The sequence below is a fragment of the Hyla sarda genome, unplaced genomic scaffold, assembly GCF_029499605.1.
Source record: "Hyla sarda isolate aHylSar1 unplaced genomic scaffold, aHylSar1.hap1 scaffold_2324, whole genome shotgun sequence".
In the NCBI taxonomy this organism is placed as follows: Eukaryota; Metazoa; Chordata; class Amphibia; order Anura; family Hylidae; genus Hyla; species Hyla sarda.
The window spans coordinates 20017-44095 of NW_026609006.1; the positions used below are offsets into that span (position 1 = coordinate 20017).

The 24079-nt window shown below is 45.0% G+C and overlaps 8 non-coding genes and 2 pseudogenes across 8 annotated transcripts; all 10 read left to right on the plus strand.

Moving 5' to 3' along the window:
* Nucleotides 1-17: 17 nt before the first annotated feature.
* On the plus strand, nt 18-208 carry LOC130322367 (U2 spliceosomal RNA). Its single transcript, XR_008867895.1, has one exon. It is a non-coding gene; the product is annotated as a U2 spliceosomal RNA (small nuclear RNA).
* A 2090-nt stretch (nt 209-2298) lies between these two features.
* On the plus strand, nt 2299-2489 carry LOC130322368 (U2 spliceosomal RNA). Its single transcript, XR_008867896.1, has one exon. It is a non-coding gene; the product is annotated as a U2 spliceosomal RNA (small nuclear RNA).
* A 2104-nt stretch (nt 2490-4593) lies between these two features.
* LOC130322370 (U2 spliceosomal RNA) lies at nt 4594-4784 on the plus strand. The gene has a single exon (XR_008867897.1). It is a non-coding gene; the product is annotated as a U2 spliceosomal RNA (small nuclear RNA).
* Nucleotides 4785-6868: 2084 nt separating this feature from the next.
* LOC130322371 (U2 spliceosomal RNA) lies at nt 6869-7059 on the plus strand. The gene has a single exon (XR_008867898.1). It is a non-coding gene; the product is annotated as a U2 spliceosomal RNA (small nuclear RNA).
* Nucleotides 7060-9152: 2093 nt separating this feature from the next.
* LOC130322372 (U2 spliceosomal RNA) lies at nt 9153-9343 on the plus strand. Its single transcript, XR_008867899.1, has one exon. It is a non-coding gene; the product is annotated as a U2 spliceosomal RNA (small nuclear RNA).
* Nucleotides 9344-11431: 2088 nt separating this feature from the next.
* LOC130322373 (U2 spliceosomal RNA) lies at nt 11432-11622 on the plus strand. The gene has a single exon (XR_008867900.1). It is a non-coding gene; the product is annotated as a U2 spliceosomal RNA (small nuclear RNA).
* Nucleotides 11623-13708: 2086 nt separating this feature from the next.
* On the plus strand, nt 13709-13899 carry LOC130322374 (U2 spliceosomal RNA). Its single transcript, XR_008867901.1, has one exon. It is a non-coding gene; the product is annotated as a U2 spliceosomal RNA (small nuclear RNA).
* Nucleotides 13900-15988: 2089 nt separating this feature from the next.
* Nucleotides 15989-16121, plus strand: LOC130322378 (U2 spliceosomal RNA; annotated as a pseudogene).
* Nucleotides 16122-21147: 5026 nt separating this feature from the next.
* Nucleotides 21148-21353, plus strand: LOC130322377 (U2 spliceosomal RNA; annotated as a pseudogene).
* Nucleotides 21354-23438: 2085 nt separating this feature from the next.
* LOC130322376 (U2 spliceosomal RNA) lies at nt 23439-23629 on the plus strand. Its single transcript, XR_008867903.1, has one exon. It is a non-coding gene; the product is annotated as a U2 spliceosomal RNA (small nuclear RNA).
* Nucleotides 23630-24079: the final 450 nt, after the last annotated feature.

The window sequence follows — 24079 nt, forward strand, 5'->3', positions numbered from 1 at the left end:
CCGCCCCTTTCACGGTTATCGCTTCTCGGCCTTTTGGCTAAGATCAAGTGTAGTATCTGTTCTTATCAGTTTAATATCTGATACGTCCCCTATCTGGGGACCATATATTAAATGGATTTTTGAGAACGGGGGCCGATTTCGAAGCTTGCTTCCGTCGCCCTATGCATTGACCCGATATGGCAGTATCTTCGGGTACAGTGCACCACCCCCTTACAGGGTTAAAAAGAAAGATTCCTACTTTCATTGCTACCTGCTTGCTGGCTAGCCAGCTAGCCAGCCCTGTGGGCCTTGCTGCTGCTGCTGCAGCCAAAAAACAAAAGGTGGTGCTGCTGCTGCTGCTTCTGCTGCTTCTGCTTCTGCTTGTGTCTGGCCGCTGTTGGAGCGTCCAGGCACAGGACTTCTGCTGCTGCTGACTAAATGGCCTCCTTAATTGGATCATTTGAGTAGCCAGCACACCTGTGCAGGTAGGGCATGACATGATAGGCAGCTGCCTTGATAGCGGGTGGGTGCTGAATGTTCCTAATTGACAAAATAAGATTAATGCTTATGAAGAAATATAAAATCTCATCCCTTCCCCAATATCGCGCCACACCCCTACCCCTTAATTCCCTGGTTGAACTTGATGGACATATGTCTTTTTTCGACCGTACTAACTATGTAACTATGTAACATAACATGGGGGGGGGTCTCCTGGCTGTTCACACAGGTGTGTCATTGCTGTACATTGACCATGCATTGCTTCTGTGGTATTGCAAAGGCAAAGACAAATGCTTCCAGCCATCCATTGCACTAATGGATTGGTCATCAGCTGGCTGTCTATGTCCCGCATCAATATAGACCAAAGTACAGAGGGTTAGGCTATGCTATTGTGCACCTACCTGATGCATCAGAAGGTGCGAGGCCCTTGCTAAATTCTGTGCACAGACTTTGAGATCTATACTTTAGACTGTATCTAAACCTGCTCCAACATGGACTGACATTCTGGCCTACTTTCAGCCGATGCGACTTGTCTGTCGCTGAACAGTCGCTTTTTATGTATTCAGCACCTATGTATAATGTTGTAAAAATGCTCTAGAAGCTAAAGTCGCAGAAATGTCACACATATTTGGCCTGCAACTTTCTGTGCGACAAATTCAGACAGGAAAAATCAGTATAAATCCTTAGAAAATTATCCCCCAGTGTCTCCATCTGCTGGCGGTATTGAATAAGCATTGCTGCACTGATGGGGTATGCATTAGACGAAAAAAAAGAAGAAAAAGAAGAATAATACGCCCAGAAAAGAGGCGAAAAGGAGAAAAACGTAAAAAAACGTGAAAAAAAAGTAAGAGGAAGAGAAGGGAAAAAAAGGTGGAAATGGGTTTAAAAGTGATTTCGGCGGAGAAATATATATATATATATATATATATATATATATATATATATATACGCGCACACACACACATATATATAAACGTATTCTCCGTTGAGATATTGCAGCCGCTGCTGTGTCCAGGCCCAGGAGCCTTAGCACTGTGCTGTGATGTCACTCAATACCACTGACATCACTAGGTGTAAACAACATCTCTCCTTTGCTGTGTATGTGACTATGGAGCTGTTTGGTGATGTCGTCTATTATGGCCTTCATAGAAGCAACAGGAGATTGTTGCATCCATCTAGAACCCTCAGAACTACAGTGCTATGATGTCACTCACTTCCACAGGCCTTGCAGAGTGTAAACAACAACAACCCAGCTTTGTTGTGTATGTAACCATAGGGATTTGTGATGTCACCTAGAACCTTCACAGCAGCGACAGCTTTATGAGGAGCATCAGCACTGCTCTGCCTGAGCAGAACCATCACCGCCATAGGTTGTCAAATAACCCGGATTTAACCCACACAGGTAAGTCCAATGGGGTGCAGGCATGTCCTCTATGCTTACAGCTTCCCGTGGGTGTTGGTTTGATACCGTTTGGGGACAGCCAAGGAGGCATCTGCAGGCAACAAAGGTAGGTGTGTGCTTGTGTGTGTGTTTCCTATGCAGATCCTAAGCCCAGTGTCACATGCAAGTAGGAGGAGTAAGAAGGGTTCCTGGCAAATCCGGGTTATGGATTGCATTTAAAAAGGCCCCGTGGGAGTGCAATGGGCCCCTGTCTTGCTGCTTAGCAATAATGGTATGGGTTTAGGTTCTGCTGTGTGTACTGGTGGTTGACTGCCCCCCAGCCCAGAGTGTGCATGGAAAATTGTCTGGCAGCCTCCCTGACAGCAAGCAGTGATAGTGCCCATGAAGGGGACCTTGTTGGGCCCGCCCCTTTCACGGTTATCGCTTCTCGGCCTTTTGGCTAAGATCAAGTGTAGTATCTGTTCTTATCAGTTTAATATCTGATACGTCCCCTATCTGGGGACCATATATTAAATGGATTTTTGAGAACGGGGGCCGATTTCGAAGCTTGCTTCCGTCGCCCTATGCATTGACCCGATATGGCAGTATCTTCGGGTACAGTGCACCACCCCCTTACAGGGTTAAAAAGAAAGATTCCTACTTTCATTGCTACCTGCTTGCTGGCTAGCCAGCTAGCCAGCTAGCCAGCTAGCCAGCCCTGTGGGCCTTGCTGCTGCTGCTGCAGCCAAAAAACAAAAGGTGGTGCTGCTGCTGCTTCTGCTGCTTCTGCTTCTGCTTGTGTCTGGCCGCTGTTGGAGCGTCCAGGCACAGGACTTCTGCTGCTGCTGACTAAATGGCCTCCTTAATTGGATCATTTGAGTAGCCAGCACACCTGTGCAGGTAGGGCATGACATGATAGGCAGCTGCCTTGATAGCGGGTGGGTGCTGAATGTTCCTAATTGACAAAATAAGATTAATGCTTATGAAGAAATATAAAATCTCATCCCTTCCCCAATATCGCGCCACACCCCTACCCCTTAATTCCCTGGTTGAACTTGATGGACATATGTCTTTTTTCGACCGTACTAACTATGTAACTATGTAACATAACATGGGGGGGGTCTCCTGGCTGTTCACACAGGTGTGTCATTGCTGTACATTGACCATGCATTGCTTCTGTGGTATTGCAAAGGCAAAGACAAATGCTTCCAGCCATCCATTGCACTAATGGATTGGTCATCAGCTGGCTGTCTATGTCCCGCATCAATATAGACCAAAGTACAGAGGGTTAGGCTATGCTATTGTGCACCTACCTGATGCATCAGAAGATGCGAGGCCCTTGCTAAATTCTGTGCACAGACTTTGAGATCTATACTTTAGACTGTATCTAAACCTGCTCCAACATGGACTGACATTCTGGCCTACTTTCAGCCGATGCGACTTGTCTGTCGCTGAACAGTCGCTTTTTATGTATTCAGCACCTATGTATAATGTTGTAAAAATGCTCTAGAAGCTAAAGTCGCAGAAATGTCACACATATTTGGCCTGCAACTTTCTGTGCGACAAATTCAGACAGGAAAAATCAGTATAAATCCTTAGAAAATTATCCCCCAGTGTCTCCATCTGCTGGCGGTATTGAATAAGCATTGCTGCACTGATGGGGTATGCATTAGACGAAAAAAAAGAAGAAAAAGAAGAATAATACGCCCAGAAAAGAGGCGAAAAGGAGAAAAACGTAAAAAAACGTGAAAAAAAAGTAAGAGGAAGAGAAGGGAAAAAAAGGTGGAAATGGGTTTAAAAGTGATTTCGGCGGAGAAATATATATATATATATATATATATATATATATATATATATATATACGCGCACACACACACATATATATAAACGTATTCTCCGTTGAGATATTGCAGCCGCTGCTGTGTCCAGGCCCAGGAGCCTTAGCACTGTGCTGTGATGTCACTCAATACCACTGACATCACTAGGTGTAAACAACATCTCTCCTTTGCTGTGTATGTGACTATGGAGCTGTTTGGTGATGTCGTCTATTATGGCCTTCATAGAAGCAACAGGAGATTGTTGCATCCATCTAGAACCCTCAGAACTACAGTGCTATGATGTCACTCACTTCCACAGGCCTTGCAGAGTGTAAACAACAACAACCCAGCTTTGTTGTGTATGTAACCATAGGGATTTGTGATGTCACCTAGAACCTTCACAGCAGCGACAGCTTTATGAGGAGCATCAGCACTGCTCTGCCTGAGCAGAACCATCACCGCCATAGGTTGTCAAATAACCCGGATTTAACCCACACAGGTAAGTCCAATGGGGTGCAGGCATGTCCTCTATGCTTACAGCTTCCCGTGGGTGTTGGTTTGATACCGTTTGGGGACAGCCAAGGAGGCATCTGCAGGCAACAAAGGTAGGTGTGTGCTTGTGTGTGTGTTTCCTATGCAGATCCTAAGCCCAGTGTCACATGCAAGTAGGAGGAGTAAGAAGGGTTCCTGGCAAATCCGGGTTATGGATTGCATTTAAAAAGGCCCCGTGGGAGTGCAATGGGCCCCTGTCTTGCTGCTTAGCAATAATGGTATGGGTTTAGGTTCTGCTGTGTGTACTGGTGGTTGACTGCCCCCCAGCCCAGAGTGTGCATGGAAAATTGTCTGGCAGCCTCCCTGACAGCAAGCAGTGATAGTGCCCATGAAGGGGACCTTGTTGGGCCCGCCCCTTTCACGGTTATCGCTTCTCGGCCTTTTGGCTAAGATCAAGTGTAGTATCTGTTCTTATCAGTTTAATATCTGATACGTCCCCTATCTGGGGACCATATATTAAATGGATTTTTGAGAACGGGGGCCGATTTCGAAGCTTGCTTCCGTCGCCCTATGCATTGACCCGATATGGCAGTATCTTCGGGTACAGTGCACCACCCCCTTACAGGGTTAAAAAGAAAGATTCCTACTTTCATTGCTACCTGCTTGCTGGCTAGCCAGCTAGCCAGCCCTGTGGGCCTTGCTGCTGCTGCTGCAGCCAAAAAACAAAAGGTGGTGCTGCTGCTGCTTCTGCTGCTTCTGCTTCTGCTTGTGTCTGGCCGCTGTTGGAGCGTCCAGGCACAGGACTTCTGCTGCTGCTGACTAAATGGCCTCCTTAATTGGATCATTTGAGTAGCCAGCACACCTGTGCAGGTAGGGCATGACATGATAGGCAGCTGCCTTGATAGCGGGTGGGTGCTGAATGTTCCTAATTGACAAAATAAGATTAATGCTTATGAAGAAATATAAAATCTCATCCCTTCCCCAATATCGCGCCACACCCCTACCCCTTAATTCCCTGGTTGAACTTGATGGACATATGTCTTTTTTCGACCGTACTAACTATGTAACTATGTAACATAACATGGGGGGGGTCTCCTGGCTGTTCACACAGGTGTGTCATTGCTGTACATTGACCATGCATTGCTTCTGTGGTATTGCAAAGGCAAAGACAAATGCTTCCAGCCATCCATTGCACTAATGGATTGGTCATCAGCTGGCTGTCTATGTCCCGCATCAATATAGACCAAAGTACAGAGGGTTAGGCTATGCTATAGTGCACCTACCTGATGCATCAGAAGGTGCGAGGCCCTTGCTAAATTCTGTGCACAGACTTTGAGATCTATACTTTAGACTGTATCTAAACCTGCTCCAACATGGACTGACATTCTGGCCTACTTTCAGCCGATGCGACTTGTCTGTCGCTGAACAGTCGCTTTTTATGTATTCAGCACCTATGTATAATGTTGTAAAAATGCTCTAGAAGCTAAAGTCGCAGAAATGTCACACATATTTGGCCTGCAACTTTCTGTGCGACAAATTCAGACAGGAAAAATCAGTATAAATCCTTAGAAAATTATCCCCCAGTGTCTCCATCTGCTGGCGGTATTGAATAAGCATTGCTGCACTGATGGGGTATGCATTAGACGAAAAAAAAGAAGAAAAAGAAGAATAATACGCCCAGAAAAGAGGCGAAAAGGAGAAAAACGTAAAAAAACGTGAAAAAAAAGTAAGAGGAAGAGAAGGGAAAAAAAGGTGGAAATGGGTTTAAAAGTGATTTCGGCGGAGAAATATATATATATATATATATATATATATATATATATATATACGCGCACACACACACATATATATAAACGTATTCTCCGTTGAGATATTGCAGCCGCTGCTGTGTCCAGGCCCAGGAGCCTTAGCACTGTGCTGTGATGTCACTCAATACCACTGACATCACTAGGTGTAAACAACATCTCTCCTTTGCTGTGTATGTGACTATGGAGCTGTTTGGTGATGTCGTCTATTATGGCCTTCATAGAAGCAACAGGAGATTGTTGCATCCATCTAGAACCCTCAGAACTACAGTGCTATGATGTCACTCACTTCCACAGGCCTTGCAGAGTGTAAACAACAACAACCCAGCTTTGTTGTGTATGTAACCATAGGGATTTGTGATGTCACCTAGAACCTTCACAGCAGCGACAGCTTTATGAGGAGCATCAGCACTGCTCTGCCTGAGCAGAACCATCACCGCCATAGGTTGTCAAATAACCCGGATTTAACCCACACAGGTAAGTCCAATGGGGTGCAGGCATGTCCTCTATGCTTACAGCTTCCCGTGGGTGTTGGTTTGATACCGTTTGGGGACAGCCAAGGAGGCATCTGCAGGCAACAAAGGTAGGTGTGTGCTTGTGTGTGTGTTTCCTATGCAGATCCTAAGCCCAGTGTCACATGCAAGTAGGAGGAGTAAGAAGGGTTCCTGGCAAATCCGGGTTATGGATTGCATTTAAAAAGGCCCCGTGGGAGTGCAATGGGCCCCTGTCTTGCTGCTTAGCAATAATGGTATGGGTTTAGGTTCTGCTGTGTGTACTGGTGGTTGACTGCCCCCCAGCCCAGAGTGTGCATGGAAAATTGTCTGGCAGCCTCCCTGACAGCAAGCAGTGATAGTGCCCATGAAGGGGACCTTGTTGGGCCCGCCCCTTTCACGGTTATCGCTTCTCGGCCTTTTGGCTAAGATCAAGTGTAGTATCTGTTCTTATCAGTTTAATATCTGATACGTCCCCTATCTGGGGACCATATATTAAATGGATTTTTGAGAACGGGGGCCGATTTCGAAGCTTGCTTCCGTCGCCCTATGCATTGACCCGATATGGCAGTATCTTCGGGTACAGTGCACCACCCCCTTACAGGGTTAAAAAGAAAGATTCCTACTTTCATTGCTACCTGCTTGCTGGCTAGCCAGCTAGCCAGCCCTGTGGGCCTTGCTGCTGCTGCTGCAGCCAAAAAACAAAAGGTGGTGCTGCTGCTGCTTCTGCTGCTTCTGCTTCTGCTTGTGTCTGGCCGCTGTTGGAGCGTCCAGGCACAGGACTTCTGCTGCTGCTGACTAAATGGCCTCCTTAATTGGATCATTTGAGTAGCCAGCACACCTGTGCAGGTAGGGCATGACATGATAGGCAGCTGCCTTGATAGCGGGTGGGTGCTGAATGTTCCTAATTGACAAAATAAGATTAATGCTTATGAAGAAATATAAAATCTCATCCCTTCCCCAATATCGCGCCACACCCCTACCCCTTAATTCCCTGGTTGAACTTGATGGACATATGTCTTTTTTCGACCGTACTAACTATGTAACTATGTAACATAACATGGGGGGGGGTCTCCTGGCTGTTCACACAGGTGTGTCATTGCTGTACATTGACCATGCATTGCTTCTGTGGTATTGCAAAGGCAAAGACAAATGCTTCCAGCCATCCATTGCACTAATGGATTGGTCATCAGCTGGCTGTCTATGTCCCGCATCAATATAGACCAAAGTACAGAGGGTTAGGCTATGCTATTGTGCACCTACCTGATGCATCAGAAGGTGCGAGGCCCTTGCTAAATTCTGTGCACAGACTTTGAGATCTATACTTTAGACTGTATCTAAACCTGCTCCAACATGGACTGACATTCTGGCCTACTTTCAGCCGATGCGACTTGTCTGTCGCTGAACAGTCGCTTTTTATGTATTCAGCACCTATGTATAATGTTGTAAAAATGCTCTAGAAGCTAAAGTCGCAGAAATGTCACACATATTTGGCCTGCAACTTTCTGTGCGACAAATTCAGACAGGAAAAATCAGTATAAATCCTTAGAAAATTATCCCCCAGTGTCTCCATCTGCTGGCGGTATTGAATAAGCATTGCTGCACTGATGGGGTATGCATTAGACGAAAAAAAAGAAGAAAAAGAAGAATAATACGCCCAGAAAAGAGGCGAAAAGGAGAAAAACGTAAAAAAACGTGAAAAAAAAGTAAGAGGAAGAGAAGGGAAAAAAAGGTGGAAATGGGTTTAAAAGTGATTTCGGCGGAGAAATATATATATATATATATATATATATATATATATATATATATATATATACGCGCACACACACACATATATATAAACGTATTCTCCGTTGAGATATTGCAGCCGCTGCTGTGTCCAGGCCCAGGAGCCTTAGCACTGTGCTGTGATGTCACTCAATACCACTGACATCACTAGGTGTAAACAACATCTCTCCTTTGCTGTGTATGTGACTATGGAGCTGTTTGGTGATGTCGTCTATTATGGCCTTCATAGAAGCAACAGGAGATTGTTGCATCCATCTAGAACCCTCAGAACTACAGTGCTATGATGTCACTCACTTCCACAGGCCTTGCAGAGTGTAAACAACAACAACCCAGCTTTGTTGTGTATGTAACCATAGGGATTTGTGATGTCACCTAGAACCTTCACAGCAGCGACAGCTTTATGAGGAGCATCAGCACTGCTCTGCCTGAGCAGAACCATCACCGCCATAGGTTGTCAAATAACCCGGATTTAACCCACACAGGTAAGTCCAATGGGGTGCAGGCATGTCCTCTATGCTTACAGCTTCCCGTGGGTGTTGGTTTGATACCGTTTGGGGACAGCCAAGGAGGCATCTGCAGGCAACAAAGGTAGGTGTGTGCTTGTGTGTGTGTTTCCTATGCAGATCCTAAGCCCAGTGTCACATGCAAGTAGGAGGAGTAAGAAGGGTTCCTGGCAAATCCGGGTTATGGATTGCATTTAAAAAGGCCCCGTGGGAGTGCAATGGGCCCCTGTCTTGCTGCTTAGCAATAATGGTATGGGTTTAGGTTCTGCTGTGTGTACTGGTGGTTGACTGCCCCCCAGCCCAGAGTGTGCATGGAAAATTGTCTGGCAGCCTCCCTGACAGCAAGCAGTGATAGTGCCCATGAAGGGGACCTTGTTGGGCCCGCCCCTTTCACGGTTATCGCTTCTCGGCCTTTTGGCTAAGATCAAGTGTAGTATCTGTTCTTATCAGTTTAATATCTGATACGTCCCCTATCTGGGGACCATATATTAAATGGATTTTTGAGAACGGGGGCCGATTTCGAAGCTTGCTTCCGTCGCCCTATGCATTGACCCGATATGGCAGTATCTTCGGGTACAGTGCACCACCCCCTTACAGGGTTAAAAAGAAAGATTCCTACTTTCATTGCTACCTGCTTGCTGGCTAGCCAGCTAGCCAGCCCTGTGGGCCTTGCTGCTGCTGCTGCAGCCAAAAAACAAAAGGTGGTGCTGCTGCTGCTTCTGCTGCTTCTGCTTCTGCTTGTGTCTGGCCGCTGTTGGAGCGTCCAGGCACAGGACTTCTGCTGCTGCTGACTAAATGGCCTCCTTAATTGGATCATTTGAGTAGCCAGCACACCTGTGCAGGTAGGGCATGACATGATAGGCAGCTGCCTTGATAGCGGGTGGGTGCTGAATGTTCCTAATTGACAAAATAAGATTAATGCTTATGAAGAAATATAAAATCTCATCCCTTCCCCAATATCGCGCCACACCCCTACCCCTTAATTCCCTGGTTGAACTTGATGGACATATGTCTTTTTTCGACCGTACTAACTATGTAACTATGTAACATAACATGGGGGGGGTCTCCTGGCTGTTCACACAGGTGTGTCATTGCTGTACATTGACCATGCATTGCTTCTGTGGTATTGCAAAGGCAAAGACAAATGCTTCCAGCCATCCATTGCACTAATGGATTGGTCATCAGCTGGCTGTCTATGTCCCGCATCAATATAGACCAAAGTACAGAGGGTTAGGCTATGCTATTGTGCACCTACCTGATGCATCAGAAGGTGCGAGGCCCTTGCTAAATTCTGTGCACAGACTTTGAGATCTATACTTTAGACTGTATCTAAACCTGCTCCAACATGGACTGACATTCTGGCCTACTTTCAGCCGATGCGACTTGTCTGTCGCTGAACAGTCGCTTTTTATGTATTCAGCACCTATGTATAATGTTGTAAAAATGCTCTAGAAGCTAAAGTCGCAGAAATGTCACACATATTTGGCCTGCAACTTTCTGTGCGACAAATTCAGACAGGAAAAATCAGTATAAATCCTTAGAAAATTATCCCCCAGTGTCTCCATCTGCTGGCGGTATTGAATAAGCATTGCTGCACTGATGGGGTATGCATTAGACGAAAAAAAAGAAGAAAAAGAAGAATAATACGCCCAGAAAAGAGGCGAAAAGGAGAAAAACGTAAAAAAACGTGAAAAAAAAGTAAGAGGAAGAGAAGGGAAAAAAAGGTGGAAATGGGTTTAAAAGTGATTTCGGCGGAGAAATATATATATATATATATATATATATATATATATATATATATATACGCGCACACACACACATATATATAAACGTATTCTCCGTTGAGATATTGCAGCCGCTGCTGTGTCCAGGCCCAGGAGCCTTAGCACTGTGCTGTGATGTCACTCAATACCACTGACATCACTAGGTGTAAACAACATCTCTCCTTTGCTGTGTATGTGACTATGGAGCTGTTTGGTGATGTCGTCTATTATGGCCTTCATAGAAGCAACAGGAGATTGTTGCATCCATCTAGAACCCTCAGAACTACAGTGCTATGATGTCACTCACTTCCACAGGCCTTGCAGAGTGTAAACAACAACAACCCAGCTTTGTTGTGTATGTAACCATAGGGATTTGTGATGTCACCTAGAACCTTCACAGCAGCGACAGCTTTATGAGGAGCATCAGCACTGCTCTGCCTGAGCAGAACCATCACCGCCATAGGTTGTCAAATAACCCGGATTTAACCCACACAGGTAAGTCCAATGGGGTGCAGGCATGTCCTCTATGCTTACAGCTTCCCGTGGGTGTTGGTTTGATACCGTTTGGGGACAGCCAAGGAGGCATCTGCAGGCAACAAAGGTAGGTGTGTGCTTGTGTGTGTGTTTCCTATGCAGATCCTAAGCCCAGTGTCACATGCAAGTAGGAGGAGTAAGAAGGGTTCCTGGCAAATCCGGGTTATGGATTGCATTTAAAAAGGCCCCGTGGGAGTGCAATGGGCCCCTGTCTTGCTGCTTAGCAATAATGGTATGGGTTTAGGTTCTGCTGTGTGTACTGGTGGTTGACTGCCCCCCAGCCCAGAGTGTGCATGGAAAATTGTCTGGCAGCCTCCCTGACAGCAAGCAGTGATAGTGCCCATGAAGGGGACCTTGTTGGGCCCGCCCCTTTCACGGTTATCGCTTCTCGGCCTTTTGGCTAAGATCAAGTGTAGTATCTGTTCTTATCAGTTTAATATCTGATACGTCCCCTATCTGGGGACCATATATTAAATGGATTTTTGAGAACGGGGGCCGATTTCGAAGCTTGCTTCCGTCGCCCTATGCATTGACCCGATATGGCAGTATCTTCGGGTACAGTGCACCACCCCCTTACAGGGTTAAAAAGAAAGATTCCTACTTTCATTGCTACCTGCTTGCTGGCTAGCCAGCTAGCCAGCCCTGTGGGCCTTGCTGCTGCTGCTGCAGCCAAAAAACAAAAGGTGGTGCTGCTGCTGCTTCTGCTGCTTCTGCTTCTGCTTGTGTCTGGCCGCTGTTGGAGCGTCCAGGCACAGGACTTCTGCTGCTGCTGACTAAATGGCCTCCTTAATTGGATCATTTGAGTAGCCAGCACACCTGTGCAGGTAGGGCATGACATGATAGGCAGCTGCCTTGATAGCGGGTGGGTGCTGAATGTTCCTAATTGACAAAATAAGATTAATGCTTATGAAGAAATATAAAATCTCATCCCTTCCCCAATATCGCGCCACACCCCTACCCCTTAATTCCCTGGTTGAACTTGATGGACATATGTCTTTTTTCGACCGTACTAACTATGTAACTATGTAACATAACATGGGGGGGGTCTCCTGGCTGTTCACACAGGTGTGTCATTGCTGTACATTGACCATGCATTGCTTCTGTGGTATTGCAAAGGCAAAGACAAATGCTTACAGCCATCCATTGCACTACTGGATTGGTCATCAGCTGGCTGTCTATGTCCCGCATCAATATAGACCAAAGTACAGAGGGTTAGGCTATGCTATTGTGCACCTACCTGATGCATCAGAAGGTGCGAGGCCCTTGCTAAATTCTGTGCACAGACTTTGAGATCTATACTTTAGACTGTATCTAAACCTGCTCCAACATGGACTGACATTCTGGCCTACTTTCAGCCGATGCGACTTGTCTGTCGCTGAACAGTCGCTTTTTATGTATTCAGCACCTATGTATAATGTTGTAAAAATGCTCTAGAAGCTAAAGTCGCAGAAATGTCACACATATTTGGCCTGCAACTTTCTGTGCGACAAATTCAGACAGGAAAAATCAGTATAAATCCTTAGAAAATTATCCCCCAGTGTCTCCATCTGCTGGCGGTATTGAATAAGCATTGCTGCACTGATGGGGTATGCATTAGACGAAAAAAAAGAAGAAAAAGAAGAATAATACGCCCAGAAAAGAGGCGAAAAGGAGAAAAACGTAAAAAAACGTGAAAAAAAAGTAAGAGGAAGAGAAGGGAAAAAAAGGTGGAAATGGGTTTAAAAGTGATTTCGGCGGAGAAATATATATATATATATATATATATATATATATATATATATATACGCGCACACACACACATATATATAAACGTATTCTCCGTTGAGATATTGCAGCCGCTGCTGTGTCCAGGCCCAGGAGCCTTAGCACTGTGCTGTGATGTCACTCAATACCACTGACATCACTAGGTGTAAACAACATCTCTCCTTTGCTGTGTATGTGACTATGGAGCTGTTTGGTGATGTCGTCTATTATGGCCTTCATAGAAGCAACAGGAGATTGTTGCATCCATCTAGAACCCTCAGAACTACAGTGCTATGATGTCACTCACTTCCACAGGCCTTGCAGAGTGTAAACAACAACAACCCAGCTTTGTTGTGTATGTAACCATAGGGATTTGTGATGTCACCTAGAACCTTCACAGCAGCGACAGCTTTATGAGGAGCATCAGCACTGCTCTGCCTGAGCAGAACCATCACAGCCATAGGTTGTCAAATAACCCGGATTTAACCCACACAGGTAAGTCCAATGGGGTGCAGGCATGTCCTCTATGCTTACAGCTTCCCGTGGGTGTTGGTTTGATACCGTTTGGGGACAGCCAAGGAGGCATCTGCAGGCAACAAAGGTAGGTGTGTGCTTGTGTGTGTGTTTCCTATGCAGATCCTAAGCCCAGTGTCACATGCAAGTAGGAGGAGTAAGAAGGGTTCCTGGCAAATCCGGGTTATGGATTGCATTTAAAAAGGCCCCGTGGGAGTGCAATGGGCCCCTGTCTTGCTGCTTAGCAATAATGGTATGGGTTTAGGTTCTGCTGTGTGTACTGGTGGTTGACTGCCCCCCAGCCCAGAGTGTGCATGGAAAATTGTCTGGCAGCCTCCCTGACAGCAAGCAGTGATAGTGCCCATGAAGGGGACCTTGTTGGGCCCGCCCCTTTCACGGTTATCGCTTCTCGGCCTTTTGGCTAAGATCAAGTGTAGTATCTGTTCTTATCAGTTTAATATCTGATACGTCCCCTATCTGGGGACCATATATTAAATGGATTTTTGAGAACGGGGGCCGATTTCGAAGCTTGCTTCCGTCGCCCTATGCATTGACCCGATATGGCAGTATCTTCGGGTACAGTGCACCACCCCCTTACAGGGTTAAAAAGAAAGATTCCTACTTTCATTGCTACCTGCTTGCTGGCTAGCCAGCTAGCCAGCCCTGTGGGCCTTGCTGCTGCTGCTGCAGCCAAAAAACAAAAGGTGGTGCTGCTGCTGCTTCTGCTGCTTCTGCTTCTGCTTGTGTCTGGCCGCTGTTGGAGCGTCCAGGCACAGGACTTCTGCTGCTGCTGACTAAATGGCCTCCTTAATTGGATCATTTGAGTAGCCAGCACACCTGTGCAGGTAGGGCATGACATGATAGGCAGCTGCCTTGATAGCGGGTGGGTGCTGAATGTTCCTAATTGACAAAATAAGATTAATGCTTATGAAGAAATATAAAATCTCATCCCTTCCCCAATATCGCGCCACACCCCTACCCCTTAATTCCCTGGTTGAACTTGATGGACATATGTCTTTTTTCGACCGTACTAACTATGTAACTATGTAACATAACATGGGGGGGGTCTCCTGGCTGTTCACACAGGTGTGTCATTGCTGTACATTGACCATGCATTGCTTCTGTGGTATTGCAAAGGCAAAGACAAATGCTTCCAGCCATCCATTGCACTAATGGATTGGTCATCAGCTGGCTGTCTATGTCCCGCATCAATATAGACCAAAGTACAGAGGGTTAGGCTATGCTATTGTGCACCTACCTGATGCATCAGAAGGTGCGAGGCCCTTGCTAAATTCTGTGCACAGACTTTGAGATCTATACTTTAGACTGTATCTAAACCTGCTCCAACATGGACTGACATTCTGGCCTACTTTCAGCCGATGCGACTTGTCTGTCGCTGAACAGTCGCTTTTTATGTATTCAGCACCTATGTATAATGTTGTAAAAATGCTCTAGAAGCTAAAGTCGCAGAAATGTCACACATATTTGGCCTGCAACTTTCTGTGCGACAAATTCAGACAGGAAAAATCAGTATAAATCCTTAGAAAATTATCCCCCAGTGTCTCCATCTGCTGGCGGTATTGAATAAGCATTGCTGCACTGATGGGGTATGCATTAGACGAAAAAAAAGAAGAAAAAGAAGAATAATACGCCCAGAAAAGAGGCGAAAAGGAGAAAAACGTAAAAAAACGTGAAAAAAAAGTAAGAGGAAGAGAAGGGAAAAAAAGGTGGAAATGGGTTTAAAAGTGATTTCGGCGGAGAATATATATATATATATATATATATATATATATATATATATATATATACGCGCACACACACACATATATATAAACGTATTCTCCGTTGAGATATTGCAGCCGCTGCTGTGTCCAGGCCCAGGAGCCTTAGCACTGTGCTGTGATGTCACTCAATACCACTGACATCACTAGGTGTAAACAACATCTCTCCTTTGCTGTGTATGTGACTATGGAGCTGTTTGGTGATGTCGTCTATTATGGCCTTCATAGAAGCAACAGGAGATTGTTGCATCCATCTAGAACCCTCAGAACTACAGTGCTATGATGTCACTCACTTCCACAGGCCTTGCAGAGTGTAAACAACAACAACCCAGCTTTGTTGTGTATGTAACCATAGGGATTTGTGATGTCACCTAGAACCTTCACAGCAGCGACAGCTTTATGAGGAGCATCAGCACTGCTCTGCCTGAGCAGAACCATCACCGCCATAGGTTGTCAAATAACCCGGATTTAACCCACACAGGTAAGTCCAATGGGGTGCAGGCATGTCCTCTATGCTTACAGCTTCCCGTGGGTGTTGGTTTGATACCGTTTGGGGACAGCCAAGGAGGCATCTGCAGGCAACAAAGGTAGGTGTGTGCTTGTGTGTGTGTTTCCTATGCAGATCCTAAGCCCAGTGTCACATGCAAGTAGGAGGAGTAAGAAGGGTTCCTGGCAAATCCGGGTTATGGATTGCATTTAAAAAGGCCCCGTGGGAGTGCAATGGGCCCCTGTCTTGCTGCTTAGCAATAATGGTATGGGTTTAGGTTCTGCTGTGTGTACTGGTGGTTGACTGCCCCCCAGCCCAGAGTGTGCATGGAAAATTGTCTGGCAGCCTCCCTGACAGCAAGCAGTGATAGTGCCCATGAAGGGGACCTTGTTGGGCCCGCCCCTTTCACGGTTATCGCTTCTCGGCCTTTTGGCTAAGATCAAGTGTAGTAATACAGGAGATCTGGTCAGAAGGTACTCGGGTACCCCTCTCCTCGGCCTTGTGGGATCGCCCAGGTTTATTGCCTGGGCTTCACCCACTTGTTGCTATTGGGGAGAGGGCCTAGTCCCAGGGTAACGAGTGGCGATCGCCTCTCAAGACCTTCGGGTGGAGAGAGGTTAGAACCATGGATGATGATCCGGATCCAGGTTCTGTGCCGGCATACGCAAGGATCAAAAACACCGTGAGAGTCATTCTCACGGATGATACCAAAAGGGCGGACGATTTGAAATTTGTAGTAGAGGACGTGCTCGGAGGAGTTTTCGGAATACAGAAGGGCGAGATATTGGCAATCCAGGACTACCCGAAGCGTAAAATTTTTGATGTGACGTTCACACAAAATGGCATCCACAGAGATTTTGTTACCAGAGCTGCTGCGAGTAAAGACAAAAAGCTTCAGGGTGTCCGGATTATTGAGCACGTTCTAGACGATATTAAGCTGGTGGTAGTAAAGATGTATTCCCCTTTCGCCAACCTACACGATGTTGAGTTGTTTTTACAAGTCTATTTTAGTAAGGTTGAGTGCAGAGGAAAAATCATGAACAGCTGTGGCATCTGGACATCTAAGTGGAGATTTCAGGTTACATGCAAAAAAGATGACAGATTGCCAGGGGGAATACAACTACCACCAGCTCGTTTTAAAATAAATAATATGTGTGGCGACCTCTTTTATGCGGGGATGCCAAGCTACTGCAGGAAGTGTCACAGATATGGACACACAAAAGAAAACTGTGAAAGTACATGCAAAAAATGTGGTAGCACACAGCACGAGACAGAGAAATGCACAAGAGGAGGGAGGTGCAATTTCTGTCAACAATTCGGTCACCTTTTCTCCTCTTGTCCCCACAGACATAGGACGGAGCAGCAGTGGCAACCCTGGAGGCAGCAAGGACAGCAACCGGGACACCAGCCGAGGCAAGCAGAGCCAGTGATTACCCCCCCACAAGAGGTAAGCGGTGAGATGGAGAAGGAGAAAGACCCCCCTCAGGCAAAAGGAGGGGACCCTAAAGAGCAGAGGATGGCCAAAAAACGTGCAAGTGGTGAAAAAACTGGCCCCCAGGAGCATGCTGGGTTAAGAGAGGAGCGGACGGCGGCTGAATCCGCTCCTCAGCAACCTCTGGCTCAGGGTCCCCCTGAGAGCGATGATCCGGGTGGAGAGGTGAAGGTTAAAAGGCGGAGGGGCTCCAGAAGACTCTATTCGGAGGCGGTCCAGGGGGAGCCGATGGAAGTACCTGCGGATGCAGGGAACCCAAGTGACGTTCCTCCACAGGTCCCCATAGGGGATACCCCCCCTCCTCCCTGCCAGGAGGAGGTTTCAGGGGTGACCGTCTCTGAGGTACCAGAGACGGAACTAAGTGAACACCCGACCCCTATGGAGGGGCAAGAGGTGGAAGAACCCAATGAGTCTGGAGCCCTGATTGCCAGGATGCCCGAGAACAACTATGCCTCAATCATGATGGAGGAGGGGGGTCGGCTGAGTGATGGTGCCTCCTCTCCTGCTTCCTCTATGCGTACAGTTGAGTCAGATTTTGGGGGGTATGAGGCTTCGGAGGGGGAATCAGAGGTGTAAGACATTTTCTTGTACATTCCCATGGCTGAGTTGTCCGGTCTGTCCTTGAACGTGAGAAGTGTGAGCGCCAGAGTAAGAAGGGTTGCCCTATTTAATTACTTGTCGGTTTTTGCTGCTTCCGTCCTTTTCCTGCAGGAATGTGGCATCCCGCACAGATTAAATTATAAAGAATATGAAGATGATTGGGTGCACGGTCCATCAGTCTGGTCTGGATCAAATGAGTCCAGATCAGCAGGGGTCGCCATACTTTTTAAAGGGAACGTTTTAATTGAGAGTTTTAACGAAATTTTACCAGGCAGAATTTTATTGGTCAGCGCTTTTATTAATGGTATTAAATGGCAGTTTTTAAATTTTTATGGTTCTCCTGATAAGAATGAAAGAATAAAAATGTTGGAGATTTTACCCCTTTTTATTAACAATTCTAGTCCTCTTGTTTTATCAGGTGATTTTAATTGTATTTTAAGGGGAGAACGCCGTTTTTCGAACGCAGTGAGTAGGAACTATGATAAGATGTCTTTTATGTTAAAAAACTTGATTTTAGATTTTAATCTCACTGATGTTTTTAAAAAATGTAATTTTAACGTACCAGAGGAAGACGGTGTTACCTGGAGCAATGCAAGCTGTAGCTCCAGGATAGATTTTATTTTTTGTTCTTATCAAGTACTGCCTTTTAACTGTGATCTTTTTACCAATGTTTTTTCTGACCATAAATTATTGTATTTTAAAGTTAAAAGTGATTTTAAAAGGAGAACTGGTAGGAATGCCTGGAAGTTAAACGTGTCCCTTTTAGAAGATCCGCAGGTTTTATCAGATTTTATCACCTTTTACAAGGAATGCAGACGAGTAAAAGACCCCAACACTCCCACCAGTATCTGGTGGGAAAAAATGAAACTAAAAATAAAAGAATTTTTTATCCGTGTTGGGGTTAGGAAAGCTAAAGAAAAACGTGAATTTTATAATATCCTAAATACTCGTCTGCAAACCCTGTACAAATTCAGAGCACATGGGATGGAGGTGGAGAAGGAGGTACATGATCTTAAAAAAGAAATAACTAAGTGCCTGGAGCAGAAAGGAAAAGAAATTATCTTTAGGTCTCGAATACAGCATCTTGAGGAAAACGAGACCTGCTCCAGGTATTTTTTTAAGAAAATACATGAAAATAGAAGGTTAATAGAAAACATTGAAGGAGTGAATGATGTACAGGGTATTTTAAAAAAGGTGCAAGAGTTTTATGCGGATCTTTTTAATGTAAAACACATTGATGAATGTTTTATGAATGACTCGTTAAAGGAGATCACCAATTTTTTAGATCCTGTCTCACAGTCTTTTTTATTGCAGAATATTTCAGAGCAGGAGATTTTAGAGACCGTCAAGAGTTTTAAAACAGGTAAAGTGCCTGGGCCGGATGGTATACCCATTGAATTTTATGTTACTTTTTATGGTATTTTAAAAGAAGATTTGTTCTCCCTTTTTACGGAAGTCTTTAAGTCTAAAATCCTCCCAGGCTCATGGAAGAAGGGTGATGTCTCCCTGCTATTCAAAAAGGGAGACCGGTCGGAACTCAAAAACTGGAGACCAATCACCCTTCTGAACTGCGACTATAAAATAATGGCGAAACTGTGTGCTAACCGCTTAAAGAACGTAATCCATAAAATAATTCATACAAACCAAGTCTGTGGGGTGCCTGGGAGGAGTTTATGGGAGAACCTAAACCTTTTAAAGGATGTAATTAGCGACACCAAATTAAGAAAAGGAAAGCTGGCGGTTTTATCCATAGATTTTGAAAAAGCTTTCGACAGGGTGTCACATTTTTATCTTTTTAAGGTTTTAGAGAAAATGGGTATACCTGATGGCTTTTTATTGTCTCTTAGAGCTTTTTATGATAACTGTACTAGTAAAATTTTAGTAAATGGTTTTAAGACACAGGGCGTGATTTTAAATTCCGGAGTGAAGCAGGGGTGTCCCTTGTCCCCACTACTCTTCATTTGCGCAATAGAGCCTCTTTTATGTACAATACGAAAGGATAAGCAGATCCATGGAGTCCCCCTGCCAGGAGGAGGGGGACTAGAGGCGAAGGTAGTGGGGTACATGGACGATGTTGCGGTGTTTTGCAGGGACACCCCATCGCTTCAGAAGACGCTAAAACAGATTCAATATTTTAATTGTGCCTCCGGTTTTAAAGTCAATTTTAACAAAAGTAACATTTTAAACATAGGCGGAATGCCTTTGTATGATGTGCCCGTCCCTGTGTCTGAGTCGGTGCAGATTTTAGGTGTCTCCTTTGACGAGTCTAATAATGGTTTTAATAGCTGGGACTTGGTGGCTCAAAAAATAAATAAGAAAATATGTATGTGGAACATGCGAGAACTTACAATGGAAGGGAAGGTTTTAATTACAAAAATGGTGCTTTTACCTATTTTATTGTATTTAAGTCTGGTTTTCCCACCCCCCGAAATGGTTCTAAAGAAAATAACAAAAGCTTGTTTTACTTTCTTTTGGAGTTCTAAGAGCGAAAAATTAAAGAGACAAATTGTGATAAAACCGAACTCCAGGGGCGGTAAGGATTTTCCAGATTTTAAAGCTTTCCTTTTAATAAAGTTTTTTAGCATGTGTTTTACTACTGTTTTTAAAGATAGCTACTGGTCTTATTTTGTTCGTTTTAATACTGGTTATTTTATGCGGAGGAACGGCTGGTTTTCTACAGTTTTAAGTTGCCCTTATTCTTTGAATTTACCCCCTCAATACATGATTTTAGGAAAAATTTTAAACTTATATAATTTTAAAGGTAAAAGTGTTCAGGATCTGTGCAATAGCAAAAAACTACTAAAGGAAATAAAAGAAACCAGTACCGTGACTCCCATCAAAAATTTTAACGAACAGAAGTGTGTACAGATTTGGAAGATGTTGAGTATTAATTATCTTTTTAATTCACAGAAGGACCTGGCCTGGAGCTGCGCACACGAGTGTCTTCCATGCCGGGCATTCCAGCACCGAAGAGGATTATCCAACTCTGCAACCTGCCCGAGGGAGGGATGCCGACAAGAGGAGACCGTGCACCATCTAATATGGACTTGTTTTTACTCTCAGAAAATATGGACAAAGATACTCCCTCTGGTAAAAAGGATAACTGGACTAAAAGACTTAAATATTGCAGTGGTTTTTTATGGTTGCCTGGAATGCCCAACACGGACTCAAGAGACTATTGCATGGAAGATCATAAACTGTGTGAAGGCAGCTCTGTGGAAGGCCAGGAATATTTTATTGTTCAAGCATGAGGTTTTATCTGTGAAGGACATTTTATCTATCTGTTTTTATGAAATGTACCAGTACTATCTTTTAGACAAGAAGAGATTTCCGCTTTTATCTAGAAAATGGTTTTTAAAAGAATGGAATTCTATCTTGTAAAGCCACCAAGTGCCCATTTTATGTTTTAATATGTTGTAAATATGTTATTTATATGTAACTGTATTTATTGACATATTTGCACAACTTTGTTAACATTATTTAATTTTTAATAAAGTTTGCCCCCGTAAGGGTAGTCAAGTTAAAAAAAAAAATCTGTTCTTATCAGTTTAATATCTGATACGTCCCCTATCTGGGGACCATATATTAAATGGATTTTTGAGAACGGGGGCCGATTTCGAAGCTTGCTTCCGTCGCCCTATGCATTGACCCGATATGGCAGTATCTTCGGGTACAGTGCACCACCCCCTTACAGGGTTAAAAAGAAAGATTCCTACTTTCATTGCTACCTGCTTGCTGGCTAGCCAGCTAGCCAGCCCTGTGGGCCTTGCTGCTGCTGCTGCAGCCAAAAAACAAAAGGTGGTGCTGCTGCTGCTTCTGCTGCTTCTGCTTCTGCTTGTGTCTGGCCGCTGTTGGAGCGTCCAGGCACAGGACTTCTGCTGCTGCTGACTAAATGGCCTCCTTAATTGGATCATTTGAGTAGCCAGCACACCTGTGCAGGTAGGGCATGACATGATAGGCAGCTGCCTTGATAGCGGGTGGGTGCTGAATGTTCCTAATTGACAAAATAAGATTAATGCTTATGAAGAAATATAAAATCTCATCCCTTCCCCAATATCGCGCCACACCCCTACCCCTTAATTCCCTGGTTGAACTTGATGGACATATGTCTTTTTTCGACCGTACTAACTATGTAACTATGTAACATAACATGGGGGGGGGTCTCCTGGCTGTTCACACAGGTGTGTCATTGCTGTACATTGACCATGCATTGCTTCTGTGGTATTGCAAAGGCAAAGACAAATGCTTCCAGCCATCCATTGCACTAATGGATTGGTCATCAGCTGGCTGTCTATGTCCCGCATCAATATAGACCAAAGTACAGAGGGTTAGGCTATGCTATTGTGCACCTACCTGATGCATCAGAAGGTGCGAGGCCCTTGCTAAATTCTGTGCACAGACTTTGAGATCTATACTTTAGACTGTATCTAAACCTGCTCCAACATGGACTGACATTCTGGCCTACTTTCAGCCGATGCGACTTGTCTGTCGCTGAACAGTCGCTTTTTATGTATTCAGCACCTATGTATAATGTTGTAAAAATGCTCTAGAAGCTAAAGTCGCAGAAATGTCACACATATTTGGCCTGCAACTTTCTGTGCGACAAATTCAGACAGGAAAAATCAGTATAAATCCTTAGAAAATTATCCCCCAGTGTCTCCATCTGCTGGCGGTATTGAATAAGCATTGCTGCACTGATGGGGTATGCATTAGACGAAAAAAAAGAAGAAAAAGAAGAATAATACGCCCAGAAAAGAGGCGAAAAGGAGAAAAACGTAAAAAAACGTGAAAAAAAAGTAAGAGGAAGAGAAGGGAAAAAAAGGTGGAAATGGGTTTAAAAGTGATTTCGGCGGAGAAATATATATATATATATATATATATATATATATATATATATACGCGCACACACACACATATATATAAACGTATTCTCCGTTGAGATATTGCAGCCGCTGCTGTGTCCAGGCCCAGGAGCCTTAGCACTGTGCTGTGATGTCACTCAATACCACTGACATCACTAGGTGTAAACAACATCTCTCCTTTGCTGTGTATGTGACTATGGAGCTGTTTGGTGATGTCGTCTATTATGGCCTTCATAGAAGCAACAGGAGATTGTTGCATCCATCTAGAACCCTCAGAACTACAGTGCTATGATGTCACTCACTTCCACAGGCCTTGCAGAGTGTAAACAACAACAACCCAGCTTTGTTGTGTATGTAACCATAGGGATTTGTGATGTCACCTAGAACCTTCACAGCAGCGACAGCTTTATGAGGAGCATCAGCACTGCTCTGCCTGAGCAGAACCATCACCGCCATAGGTTGTCAAATAACCCGGATTTAACCCACACAGGTAAGTCCAATGGGGTGCAGGCATGTCCTCTATGCTTACAGCTTCCCGTGGGTGTTGGTTTGATACCGTTTGGGGACAGCCAAGGAGGCATCTGCAGGCAACAAAGGTAGGTGTGTGCTTGTGTGTGTGTTTCCTATGCAGATCCTAAGCCCAGTGTCACATGCAAGTAGGAGGAGTAAGAAGGGTTCCTGGCAAATCCGGGTTATGGATTGCATTTAAAAAGGCCCCGTGGGAGTGCAATGGGCCCCTGTCTTGCTGCTTAGCAATAATGGTATGGGTTTAGGTTCTGCTGTGTGTACTGGTGGTTGACTGCCCCCCAGCCCAGAGTGTGCATGGAAAATTGTCTGGCAGCCTCCCTGACAGCAAGCAGTGATAGTGCCCATGAAGGGGACCTTGTTGGGCCCGCCCCTTTCACGGTTATCGCTTCTCGGCCTTTTGGCTAAGATCAAGTGTAGTATCTGTTCTTATCAGTTTAATATCTGATACGTCCCCTATCTGGGGACCATATATTAAATGGATTTTTGAGAACGGGGGCCGATTTCGAAGCTTGCTTCCGTCGCCCTATGCATTGACCCGATATGGCAGTATCTTCGGGTACAGTGCACCACCCCCTTACAGGGTTAAAAAGAAAGATTCCTACTTTCATTGCTACCTGCTTGCTGGCTAGCCAGCTAGCCAGCCCTGTGGGCCTTGCTGCTGCTGCTGCAGCCAAAAAACAAAAGGTGGTGCTGCTGCTGCTTCTGCTGCTTCTGCTTCTGCTTGTGTCTGGCCGCTGTTGGAGCGTCCAGGCACAGGACTTCTGCTGCTGCTGACTAAATGGCCTCCTTAATTGGATCATTTGAGTAGCCAGCACACCTGTGCAGGTAGGGCATGACATGATAGGCAGCTGCCTTGATAGCGGGTGGGTGCTGAATGTTCCTAATTGACAAAATAAGATTAATGCTTATGAAGAAATATAAAATCTCATCCCTTCCCCAATATCGCGCCACACCCCTACCCCTTAATTCCCTGGTTGAACTTGATGGACATATGTCTTTTTTCGACCGTACTAACTATGTAA